This window comes from Spermophilus citellus, assembly GCF_964194105.1.
Source record: "Spermophilus citellus genome assembly, chromosome: 14".
In the NCBI taxonomy this organism is placed as follows: domain Eukaryota; kingdom Metazoa; phylum Chordata; class Mammalia; order Rodentia; family Sciuridae; genus Spermophilus; species Spermophilus citellus.
Window position 1 is genome coordinate 51,073,759 of NC_138194.1, and position 10,479 is coordinate 51,084,237.

Genomic DNA, 10,479 nt, shown 5'->3' on the forward strand with positions numbered 1-10,479 from the left:
GTACTCTCATAACAAATGTCTAGTCTCTATTAAATCAGTCTTTGGATAAATTATTTCCTGAAATTGACACCAGAAAAGTAACAGCATGAGAAGAATGAAACAGCAACTGTGAAATATATTAAGTTGTCAATAAAATAACATCCATCTCTGGCTGGGGTTGTGGCTCAGTGGTAGAGCGCTTGCCTTGCACATGTGAAGCACTGGGTTCGATCCTCAGCACCACATAAAATAAATAAATAACTAAAACAAAGGTACTGCGTCCATGTTCAAATAAAATTTTTTTAAATAATAATAATGAACGTTATTATTAATTTTAAAGTGTTTTAAAATACAACATAAAATGATATGAAATACTCTTTTGTCCATTAAAATGCAGAATAGAACTTTTTACTACAAACAACACACAAAACATTTTTAAGCACCCTATTAGTCAGCATTCTCCAAAGAGACAGACCCAATGGGATAGAGAAAAAGAAAGAAACATGTATTTATTATGGGAACTGGCTCACATGATTATGGAGACTGAGAAGTCCCATGATCTGCCATATGCAAGCTAGAGAACTAAGAAAATGGATAGTGTGATTAATTTAGAGTCCAAAGGCTATGAAACAGGGGAGTCAATAGTATAACTCCTAGGGTGATGCTGACAGCCTGAAAATTGGGCAGTGGCTGGTATAATTCATGGCATCCAGTGGTCCAAAACCCATTATCTCTGATGTCCAAGGGCAAAAGAAGAAGAATTGCCCAGCTCAAGTAGAAAGAGAATTGTCCCTTCTTCCACCTTGTTCTGTTCAAACCCTCAATGGATTAGATGATGCTGGTCCACATTGTTGAGGGCACATCTTCTTTATTCCATCTACTGACTCAAATGGTAATCTTTTCTGAGAAAAAAAAAACATGATATGAAAGTATATTTCTCGTAGTTCTTTTTTGTAAATATATAAAAATCTGCTTACATAGACATGCACGGCAAAAGTACTGGTAGGAGAACTGGGGCTGTAGCTCAGTGGTAGAGTGCCTGCTGCAGATATGAGGCACTGGGTTCGATCCTCAGCACCACATATAAATAAATAAATAAATATATTGTGTCCATCTACAACTAAATGTTCAAAACTCTAGAAAAATTAGGGATAACAGGATCATACCCCAACATTGTAAAAGCAATCTATGATAAGCCACAGGCCAGCATCATTCTGAATGGAGAAAAATTGAAGGCATTCCCTCTAAAATCTGGAACAAGACAGGGTTGCCCTCTCTCACCACTTCTGTTCAACATAGTCCTCAAAACACTGGCCAGAGCAATTAGACAGACGAAAGAAATTAAAGGCATAAAAATAGGAAAAGAAGAACTTAAATTATCACTATTTGTAGATGACATGATTCTATACCTAGCAGACCCAAAAGGGTCTACAAAGAAACTATTAGAGCTAATAAATGAATTCAGCAAAGTGGCAGGATATAAAATCAACATGCATAAATCAAATGCATTCCTGTATATCAGCGACAAATCCTCTGAAATGAAAATGAGGACAACTACTCCATTCACAATATCCCCCCAAAAAAATAAAATACTTGGGAATCAACCTAACAAAAGAGGTGAAAGACTTATACAATGAAAACTACAGAACCCTAAAGAGAGATATAGAAGAAGATCTTAGAAGATGGAAAAATATACCCTGTTCATGGATAGGCAGAACTAACATCATCAAAATGGCGATATTACCAAAAGTTCTCTATAAGTTCAATGCAATGCCAATCAAAATCCCAACAGCATTTCTTGTAGAAATAGATAAAACAATCATGAAATTCATATGGAAAAATAAAAAACCCAGAATAGCAAAAACAATGCTAAGTAGGAAGTGTGAATCAGGGGGTATAGCGATACCAGACTTGAAACTATACTACAGAGCAATAGTAACAAAAACAGCATGGTACTGCTACCAAAACAGGCGGGTGGACCAATGGTACAGAATAGAGGACACAGTAACCAATCCACAAAACTACAACTATCTTATATTTGATAAAGGGGCTAAAAGCATGCAATGGAGGAAGGATAGCATCTTCAACAAATGGTGCTGGGAAAACTGGAAATCCATTTGCATCAAAATGAAACTGAATCCCTTTCTCTCGCCATGCACAAGAGTTAACTCAAAATGGATCAAGGAGCTGGATATTAAATCAGAGACACGGCGTCTGATAGAAGAAAAAATTGGCTATGATCTACATACTGTGGGGTCGGGCTCCAAATTCCTCAATAGGACACCCATAGCGCAAGAGTTAACAACTAGAATCAACAAATGGGACTTACTCAAACTAAAAAGTTTTTTCTCAGCAAAAGAAACAATAAGAGAGGTAAACAGGGAGCCTACATCCTGGGAACAAATCTTTACTCCTCACACTTCAGATAGAGCCCTAATATCCAGAGTATACAAAGAACTCAAAAAATTAGACAATAAGATAACAAATAACCCAATCAACAAATGGGCCAAGGACCTGAATAGACACTTCTCAGAGGAGGACATACAATCAATCAACAAGTACATGAAAAAATGCTCACCATCGCTAGCAGTCAGAGAAATGCAAATCAAAACCACCCTAAGATACCATCTCACTCCAGTAAGATTGGCAGCCATTAGGAAGTCCAACAACAACAAGTGCTGGAGAGGATGTGGGGAAAAGGGTACACTTGTTCATTGTTGGTGGAACTGCAAATTGGTGCAGCCAATTTGGAAAGCAGTATGGAGATTTCTTGGAAAGCTGGGAATGGAACCACCATTTGACCCAGCTATTCCCCTTCTCGGTCTATTCCCTAAAGACCTAATAAGAGCATGCTACAGGGACACTGCTACATCGATGTTCATAGCAGCACAATTCACGATGCAGGATTGTGGAACCAATCTAGATGCCCTTCAATAGATGAATGGATAAAAAAAAATGTGGCATTTATACACAATGGAGTATTACTCTGCATTAAAAATGACAAAATCATAGAATTTGGAGGGAAATGGATGGCATTAGAGCAGATTATGCTAAGTGAAGCTAGCCAATCCTTAAAAAACAAATGCCAAATGACTGCTTTGATATAAGGGGAGTAACCAAGGACAGGGTAGGGACGAAGAGCTTGAGAAGAAGATTAACATTAAACAGGGATGAGAGGTGGGAGGGAAAGGGAGAGAGAAGGGAAATTGCATGGAAATAGAAGGTGATCCTCAGGGTTATACAAAATTACATATAAGAGGAAATGAGGGGTAAGAGAAGAATAATACAAGTGGAAGAAATGATTTACAGTAGAGGGGGTAGAGAGAGAAGAGGAGGGGGAGGGGAGGGGAGGGGAGGGGGGATAGTAGAGAATAGGATAGACAGCAGAATACATCAGACACTAGAATGGCAATATGTAAATCAATGGAAGTGTAACTGATGTGACTCTGCAATCTGTATACGGGGTAAAAATGGGAGTTCATAACCCACTTGAATCAAACTGTGAAATATGATATATTAAGAACTATGTAATGTTTTGAACGACCACAATAAAAAAAAAGAAAAAAAAAGTACTGGGAGGAAAAATCACACAGTTGTTATTCATTGTAATGAGATTGTAGATCTTTTTATAACATGCTAAGCTTCCATATTCATTATGATAAACAAATGATTTTTAAAATCATAAAATTATTTTTTCATATAAAAGACATATTCTTTAAAAGTCTGATTTGTACTCAACTTTCTGGATTGTACCTATTGCATCAAAAATAGCTTTGTTTAAAGGGGATTTTTTTTGAGGTGGGGGCTATATAGCTCAGTGGTAAAGCGCCTGCCTCGCACGTGTGAGGCCCTGGGTTCGATTCTCAGCACCACATAAAAATAAACAAAGATATTGCATATTTATCTACAACTAAAAATATTTTTAAAATAAATAAAGGGGATGTTTTTCAGATTTTTAATCTCTAGCACATATAAGCAAATATTAAGATATTTCAAATGAGCACTATTAATGATAATAATATAATAAATTTAAGTGACAGAAACCCCCCAAATTAAAACATGATCATTATTAGAAATAAAATTAGGAGTTGTTTTATTTGTAGCAAATGTCTGTTTATCTTGGATCCAATGTACTGGAAAACTAAGATAAACATAATTACTCCATGCTGTACAATTGAAAGATAATTACTGTTCATAATGATGACTCTAAGGCATTGCAAGACCCCCCAAAAGCCTTCTAAGCCACCAAAGAAAGATTGCATTACATTCATTGTCAAGACTGTTTTATTGTGCAGAATTCTCTGGAAATTGACTAACCTACAGTTGGCAGGTATAGTTAGTTTCAGTAAGCTAAAATTGTCGATTAATCTAAATGGCCTGTTCCCCAAGGCTTTTGAAAAAAACTGGAATGCACTATATAGTCATCAGAATTTGTTCAGTAAGTGGGAGCTGTAAATTGCCACTGGACTTCATCACTCCAAGCATACCCTTGTGACTCTAAGCCTTCCCTTATGATGTGGGGGCTGTGAGTCAAAAAACCAGAAAATTTACTAATGAACTGGTAGAAAGAGAAAGAAATCTTTCAGGCAGCTCAAGACTACAATAGTCCCCCATATCTGTAGAATATTTCCAATATTCCAGTGGATGCCTAAAACCATAAATAGTACCAAACTCTGTTTATACTCTGTTTTCTGATTCATACTTAACTTTTGATAAAGCTTTATTAATAAATGAGACCCAGTAAGATATTAATAATTTATATAATAAATTAGAACAACTTACTATGATAAAAGTTTGTGAATATCATATCTCTCAAAATACTTATTGTACTATAAATCTTAGCAACCTTAACCTATGGTTCATTTTCCATAAGTTGAGAACTTTCACCTGTTTACCTAAAGGAAGCTCTTTGCAAGGTCTCTTTGGCATATTTGAATTGCCAGCATCACTACTAGTATGCTTTGGGGCCATTATTAAGAGACTTGAACACAAGCACCGTGATACCAAGACTGTTGATCTGCTAACTGAGATAGTTACTAAGTGACTAACAGGCAAGTAGCCTATACAGCATGGACAAAGGATGATTGCATCCCAGGTTGGACAGAGTGAGCAGTGCAAGATTTCATCATGCTTCTCAGAAGAGCAGGAACTTAAAACTTATGAATTGTTTATTTCTGGAAATTTCCAATTACTATTTTCAGACTTCCGTTGGACAACTGAAACTGCAGAAAGCAAAACTGTGGAGAAGGGGCACTACTGAACCTGGGAACAGCCTTGTCCAAAGACATACACTGTTGGGATCATTGAGTTCCATGAGTGAAGAAATGTGAAATATCAGCACAACTGCTAAAGAGAGCATAGAAGCCATCAGAACGTTGCCAAGTTGGAAATGCTGGGAGGATTATTGCAGGATGCTCTCTGCAGAGAGCAATGGCAGCAGGAACTATTCTTCAGTGCTCCCTGGTGGAAGCACAGTACATTACCATTCTAAGAAACAGAAAATAGGGCTGCAAGGGCTTCAGGTTTGGGGTCAGCACCCTGAGCAGGGATCCCTGTGTCATCTTGCTTCCTGGTGCTTGGGACAGGATAGGAAGGAAAAAGTCATGCTGACCAACACACAAAGAAGCCACAGACAGGCAGGCATTTACCTCTGTGAGTAATCCCAGATCCACAGGGGAAATCAAGAAGCCCAGGTGGCTTGTAGATTTTTAGATCTACCCATGGACAGCCCATGGTTGGGTTATCAGAGCTCTTTAAATTTATATTAACTAAAATTAAACATAACTTTAAAATGTAGTTCCTTAGCCACTCTGGCCACATTTCAAGTGTGCAATAACTACGTATGGCTGACTTGTGGCTACCATATCAGACAGTGCACCGATAGAACATTTCCAACAGGACAGAGAGAGTTCAACTGAATTTATATTGAAGCCAATTGATATATACTGGAGTGGGATGGCAAAGTCTCACAAATTTTTAAGATAAGATACAGGAACTCAAAGAACTTCTGTGCTTGCACCTGGCTGCTTTGAAGCCCCACTAGGGCTCAGGGTGTACCAATTTATCCTCTTCTTGCTGAGAGAGCCTCAGCAAGGAAGTCTGAGAAGCCTGGCATTATTGGGTCAGCTCCAGGGGCACAGCATTGACCATCCCTCATATCCTGCTTGTCGGTTTCATGAGCCAGCAGAGGAGAAGCCGGAGTATCTGCTTGGACTGCTTCTGCTTCTGTGTAGCTCCTGGCCCACAGGTAATAATTAGGACAGAGAATCAGACAAGTAAGTTTGAAATTTTTTATACCCTGGGTCTTCAAGTCACAGCCATCCTGACCTCTCCTCTCCTTTGACTGAGCCAAACCAATAGGTAGAAAACCACAGGCCGCTTACCCAGATCCCCCCTTGAAGACAGGCCGGTTCTTCTCATAAAAGGGTAAATGTTTGTGACTCAAATGGCTCTTTCCAGAGTAATTTTAGCCTTTATTAGTCATTGTGTGCTCTAGAATACACGGGTGTCTCCAAGGACCTCCAGCTTCCTGCGGCCGATGCTTTAACCTCCACCTCACCTTGGTGAGGCTCCTGCAGCTTTAGAAGAACATTTTCCCGCCCAACAATTGACTGTATCTTAAGCACAATAAGTTGATCTTTGGGGAAAAAAATGGGGCTGAAAGTCAAACCTTGTAAAATAATTCAGACATTTTATAGTGTTGTTCTGATTACATACAATTCCCACAAGAAGGGAAGTACCTTTAAAATAAGGACTATTCAATACTAGTACAGGATTTCCTCTTGTTGTTGATAATTTCCTCCTAACAGAAGACACGACGCAGTCCAAACCAAATTCAAAGGAGGTGTCCAGAGACAACGCGGCATCTACATTCTACAAGGAACATTGTTCGATCTAATTGATGTTTTCCTTGCAAAGCAATAGAGCAAGTGGAACTATTTTTATCCACAACAGAATGGGTTCCCCCTAAAATTATAATCCCCCACCCCCACCTAGTTTTATATATAGTCAGAATCACAAATTGTACTTTTACAAAGTCAAGGTTTCCATGAAATAAGTTATAAACAATAGGTAAATTGAAATGCCAAACTTATGTTTTCACTCAGGAGGCAGAACTTTACCAGCCATGGAGTTTTGAATTGTGGACATTCCAGGTCAACCATTGCATTTTCAATGTATTCTATTTTTGTCAGCAGAAATGGTGCATAGGAAACAGTCCTCCATCTCCATGAATTTAAACCACCTTGCTCTCTGCTGGAAAGATGGTTCATACATGTACTAATCCATCGGAGTTAACTTAAGGGACTAATATCCTCTGGTTTTGTGTGGTCAAGTTCTCTAAGCAGATGATAAACCTTGACCGTTGTGTATACAACAGCAGCACATCTTGGCAGAACATTTTTCTAATTTCCTCCCTTCAGTCAGAGGCACAATTCAATCTTTACAATTCATCCCGACTTTCTAGAAATAAACTAAGGTTATCCCTTTGTACAATTACTTAAACATACCCCATGAAGAAGGCACTTCCTACTTTAAATTGAATTAGGGAAAAGCTATGATTCTGCAAAACAAAACTGCTTGGAAAAGGGGGAAATGTAACGAAATCATAATAACAAACATCTACAAGCTCCATCATCACCACAGACTTTTTAGAATTTTAACATGAGAACTTCTTAAAGTGGAAGAACACCAGTCGGCATAGCCCAGAGCTCAGTTATACACACTCAATAAATGCTTTTGAGTAAATAAAGGAAGAGTGAATGAGAAATCAGATCAAATTTCACAGTTACATGTTTTCCAGGCCACATCAGCCGTCTTCTTGTTCAAATAAATTCACAAGAGCAAACGCAATTGCTTTGGCTTCGTTTGCTGCCACTACCACGTACGTAGAAATTAAAAGGTAGCTCAAGATTCAGATAGACTGGATTACAAGTCCTGCCCCACACTTACCAGCACGGGGTGCCAGTTCTGAGCAAGTTACTTAGTCCTCTGGAGACCTGGTTTCCTTGTCTGCAGAGCAGCTCTGATAATAGAACCTATATTGTGTGCAATGAAGGTTAAAGGGGAAAGAGGACTTAGAGTATTGACCCTGGTGCCTGGCCAGGGGAATCATATGCTGTTATGAATTCTTGCATTATTGCATATGACATCATTAACCAGCACCGTCACCTGTTGTTATTGTCTGGTTGTAATGGTTACTCTCAAGCCCCATTCCTCCTGATTAGTTTCTATGAGTAGCCCAGGGACAGCTCACATAATTTTTTGGCCTCCAGATGATATTTTTGCTTCACTTCTACTTAACTGCTGGTACCAAAATTGCCCGTGTCGTCTCAAAGCCACCGAGGTTACAGGAGCATGGTGTCTTCCCAGCATCCTCTGACCTGTGCTTGGAAGACTTCCTTCTCAGAGGTTAGGGCTGTTCTACCCTCCACCCAGGCTTGATGGTGACCTGTGGAGAAAATACCCTTCATCCCAAATCACACTAGACTGTGGTTCAGCCTGTGGCTCTCGGTGGTGTCATACGGTGCTGATGAAATGCCTTTTTAATTTTCTGGGCTCTCTTTGTTCCAGGTCCTGGCATGAATCCTTGGAAACTGAGCTGAAAGAAAATGTAAATGATAGACACCATATAATAATCAAAACAACCCCTGTCTTTTGAGGCTGAGTATCTTTGCTTCTCTCAGTTCCCTCTTCCCCTGGGTACTTTCTGAAAGTTGCCTGAGTCCTTTCCATAAATCAGCTACTGTCCCCAAGATAAGCACAGTCCTACCTGCATCCTTAGGCCAGGCCAGCCTGGGTACTTCTACTGAGGCCTCTTAATCTCAGTAGTGAAGGGCAATTCTTTAAGCCTGTAATTAGTCAAAATGCCAGTAAAACACTGAGATAAAATACCAAAGATCTGTCCTAGACCCTTGCATGGGTTCTGGAGGGTTTTGCCAGGTAAAAGATCCCATCCTTTAGCACACGTATTTAAAGGGAACTCCTAACTCAAAGTCTCCTGGGTTCCCCACTTCACAGTTCAGTCTCCTCCTTTCCTGACCTTTCACCCCAAAGTAGCTTTGTTAGGTGGAACCTGCAGCCTTAGCTCCACATTGAGCATATGTCAGAATAATACTTGCACCCAAAGAACTAAAAAGACTTATTGTTTCAGTTGGAAAGGATTTTTCCAGAAACTTTTATAAAAACCCATTCAGGATAGATCCATATTTTATACATCTGGAAGTTTCTACAATCTGGGGAGCTACTTAATGGGCAGAAAAAAATAATTTATCCTTACAAGTTTAAAAAAATATAAGACCAGGTGGACTCATTTTCAGGGTCATCCCAGACTTCAAAGGGACCCCTGCAGCCCCACATACTTCTGCCCTGGTTTTACCTGCATCTCTTACCGTCACAGGACCAGAATGCACTCCACACTTGCTAAAACTGCAGCACAAACACCCCCAGTCCTTCAGTGGATTGCTTCAAAGTTGAAGATAGATGGGCAAGCCAGGGAAACCTGCCACACGTAAGCATGACTGACTCTGACATCGAAATGAAAGGCTGACCACAAACCCCTCCAAAGAGAAAATGCTTTGTCTTTTTAACTTGGCCCAATATTTTTAATTGTCTGGTAGTCTGGGGCTTTTTTTTGTTTATTAGTTTTAAATTTAGTTTCTTTACAGTTCCATATGCCGAGAAACAATCTTTTTTATCTTGTGGCATTGAGCATCCTAGGAGGACTCACCGCCCCAGAGGGGAGGAGTTGAGCATTGTTTTGTTTTGTTTTGTTCCCAAACTCTACAAATAATAGAAGAAATGATATTGTTTGCATTGGGTGCACCTGCTTCCCTAAGCCAGGGTGAGGTGTTTTGTTTTCCCTCTCCACCCCCACTCTCCTTTTATCTTGGCTGTGCATACTTTGTTGTTTGGTGGGAATTTAAGTGGCTCCTGATTTCTTAGGGAACTTCCTATCCCAGGGAATTCAGAGATTCTCCCCAGAGGGCCCCCAGAGACGGTATTGTTTTATTGCCCCCACCCTCAGTCCACACAAATCACATAAACACGCACCCAAACACTCAAGATGTTTTTAAAGCTGCCGAAGAAATGTGATCCTGCAAAGATTTCCTGTGTATATGTGCATTCATGAGTGTGCGTGTACTTGAATGCTCTCTTATACCCACGAGGGTATGTTGCACAGAGGAATGCAAATCTGAGTGCTTTGCTGTGTACATTCTCTTTAGTCTTGAATACAACAAAAGTAAACAGTAATTTCTTCTCTTGCTCTAAGTTACAAGAAAGCCCCATGTGATCAACCCCTAGGACCTCCCTCTTTTTTCTCCCCTGCACATCTTTCTCCAGGGTGAGGCAACAGTACTTGGCATGGGGTCACTGGATGGAACCTACACAGTCTACCCCAGAGACTGTGCTGGGTGCACAACGCAGAGAGAAAGTGGCCGACCTTCTAGTTCTATTTTGTGACTCTCTGGGTAGCCAGAATCTTGCCCTGCTTCGTCTTTG

At 39.8% G+C, this 10,479-nt stretch overlaps 1 long non-coding RNA gene across 1 annotated transcript; it reads right to left on the bottom strand.

Moving 5' to 3' along the window:
• Positions 1-6,651: 6,651 nt before the first annotated feature.
• On the bottom strand, positions 6,652-9,478 carry LOC308633440. The gene is made up of 3 exons (XR_014018785.1): positions 9,369-9,478; positions 8,750-8,828; positions 6,652-8,578 (listed from the first exon to the last, which is right to left on the bottom strand). It is a non-coding gene; the product is annotated as an uncharacterized lncRNA (long non-coding RNA).
• Positions 9,479-10,479: the final 1,001 nt, after the last annotated feature.